Below are 3236 nucleotides of genomic sequence, written 5' to 3'. Positions count from 1 at the left end.
AGGTATGCTACAATATTGATATGTTTTTTAACGTCAAGCGAGGACAATAGACTCCTGAAGAACACAATAAGCTATCTTCCGACATTGCGCCCGTAACTGACGCCTCATACCTAAGAATGTTGGTTCTTCTCAGACGCTGCTTCTTTTTCAATTTTTTAAATATTTTATTGAAACATGAATATGGATGTCTTGCTCCTGCTAAAACTTTTTTGGCCTAATTTTGGAATCTAAACATACTTTTAATATTAACTGTTAAATATCGATTTTTTTTCAAAGAAAAACTGTAAAATATCAACGTTTACTCAAGTACTCAACATATATTTATATGTATGAGTTTTTTGTAGTAATATTTTTATTTTGTTGGTTTTATGTGCTGAGTATCCATGTTCATTTATATCTTTGTTTTGCCATACAAATGTTTTAAATGCCTGCCCTACTATGCAGGATGAAAATTTCTGTTTCTGAGAAAGATGATAAAAAGATCTGTCATTCTTTTATAACAAATGGTTCTTTATTCTTACTATTGGATTATTATATCAGTTGTCTTATTCCGGCTTATTATTTCAGCCTTACAGACAGGGACAAATTCATTATTCTTGGTTGTGATGGTTTATGGGGGTAATTTCCCTAATAGTTTTCATCATTAACATTATTAATATTTTATTCCATCTTACTCAAACTAGGCATCTATTTTTTTGTCTTTTAGGTTTTTGGAGCAAGTAAAAAAGCTGTTGAATTTGTTAGTTTTTGCATCTTTAAAATCATCATTTTTATGTAGTTAATTTATATATAGTAGTTTTGATGTGTTAGTTCATACTTAATTTTGTAAAATCGAAATGAGTGCTTTCCTGGTGATTATTGATATGTGAGGTTTTTACAGGAAATTAATTGGATTGTTTTCACATAATATCCCCATCAGAGGAGAGTAGTACCCTGTTTTTTAACTTGTAAGTATCACTAGAGTAATTAATATTTTTTTATCATCAGTTACACCCTCTTTTTGCTTCTTAAATTTTAGTTTAGTATTTTAGTAAAAAAATGTTGTTAATTTGATGCAACATATGGTATAATTCAAAATTTGAAACTAGGAAGTGGTAACTACTTTCTTTAGCTTAGTTAATTAAAAGAACTACTCTGATTAACATACATAAAGTTAAAAATATCAGAGAAGCAGGTCAGTGAAGTAGATAACCGAAAGTGTTAAGATAAAATATTGTCGTATTTGGATACCTTTGTGACAGTTTAAACTTCTAGCTAGTTTATATATAATTTTTATTCTAAAGTTTTTTCAAATTTTGCCTTCTTTTTTTAATGTAAACCTGAATTTAAGTCCAGATTTTAACTACATAATTTATTTCACATGTATCATTTTGTTGATATATTTTACGCATGTATTTAACTGAACTTCCTATCGTTTATGTGTGAGAACTTCACCATTTTTTAATAATTTGTTTCGTGATTGTAATACTAATATCACAGATCATCTTGGTAATTAGTCTAAACAAGTCAAAGACTTATAATTAATGACATAATCATTTATGGCCTTTGATTGGTGAAGTGGATGGGATAATTCCGTTGCGACAAACTACTGATGTCAGATCAACTAGTACTAACAAATAGAGCAGAATCTTGGAAGTGGTGGCCATGATTTAGGACTATAGAAGACTTGGAGAATTTGGTTAGTTTTAGTCATAGTATTGTGGATCAATGTATGGACAATTTGAGTTTTGATAGAATAGACTTATGTAATTCATGTTTGTTGTACTCACTCATGTGAGAATGAGAATATTGGATTTTTGTTGTTAATAATAAATTCCTTTTTGGTTTTTTGGCGCTAAAAGTAATTTGGTCCACGTAGGAAACTGATATATAAAATCAAATATACATCACTTTTATTATGGAAAAACTAATATAAAAGAATCAAATGTGCATTTTTAAGAGGAACATAGACATCACTTTTTTGCGTTAAAATCGATGTCTAATTGGCTAAATAGACATTAGTTTTTCTGGAAAAAAATCGATGTCTAATGGGGTAAAAGACATCGATGTATGGCCAATGTCTAGAATAGACATCACCGACATCAACATCGGTTATGAAACAACATAGACATCGGTCAGAAACCGATGTCTATTGGCCAGATTCTTGTAGTGATTATATCATGATGTTGTTCATACAAGGATATAAACCCCTATAATAAATAAAAATAACTCCTTGTTGAAAATAAATAATATTTAAAAGTAGTGTGTGCGGTTTTGAGTATGAGCATGCACAATACATCAACGAGCTGTGTATTTGTGTATATATTTATATTATACTGCGAGAGCAAACCGAAAAGGTGGAGCAACAATATTGGTGTCGTTTGAGACCAATGATGGGAATATTAGTGACAGGGGGGAGATATGTTAAATTTTTACATAAGATATCCAAAATTGGGGAGCGTAGCATTGCACGTAATAATGATTCTATAATTGTGAGTACTGCTAGACAATAGATATGAAAGGACCAATAAAATATTTTGAATAACGATGATAATAATGTGAAGAACCCCAAATGAATCTTTTGTTGTAGTTTTCAGAGTTGTACTTCCCCACATCAATTGCACTGTCGCATATACATGTACAATTACGTTTACAAGGTAATATATAAACATTTTAATCTCATTATAAATTATTTGTCAGATATTTATGTATTTTTTATAGTTCATGTATTCGACTTACAAAAATCAGGTAAATTCGTTGTACATATTGTATACATTTTTCTTGATCTTCGTTTAAATTAGCATATGCACATATCTACTCACTAGCGAAAGGTGGGAGGCTCTTAGTGCCATTGGCGGGAAGGGAGGCATCAATAGAACAAGACAGTGTCCCAGTGACGATGATGCGGGGAGAAGTAGAAATTTGTGCTTCAACATATGAAGGAGTTGCATTGAGTGCGGAAATGACAACCTAAAAGGCAAGGAAGAGGGTGTTGTTAAAGGAAGTCATTGAGATCGGAACTTAAGATTTTAGTGATTTCACTAAAAATAGAGAAATAGATTTTAGTGACAAAGAATGTTGTTTTGATGGGAATTGGAGAGTTGTAGAATGGCATATTTATCTTGCTACGAGTGACATAGGCATGGTTAAGGTGGGCTATAACTAATATACGATTTATGCATCATTGATAATGTTAGCATATATACTATTAGTACCATCACTACACCAGAAACTGAATCAGACAACACCTGTTACAC

The sequence above is a fragment of the Apium graveolens genome, chromosome 1 (genome assembly GCF_009905375.1).
Source record: "Apium graveolens cultivar Ventura chromosome 1, ASM990537v1, whole genome shotgun sequence".
Taxonomy (NCBI): domain Eukaryota; kingdom Viridiplantae; phylum Streptophyta; class Magnoliopsida; order Apiales; family Apiaceae; genus Apium; species Apium graveolens.
Note: the sequence above shows the minus strand (reverse complement) of the source record.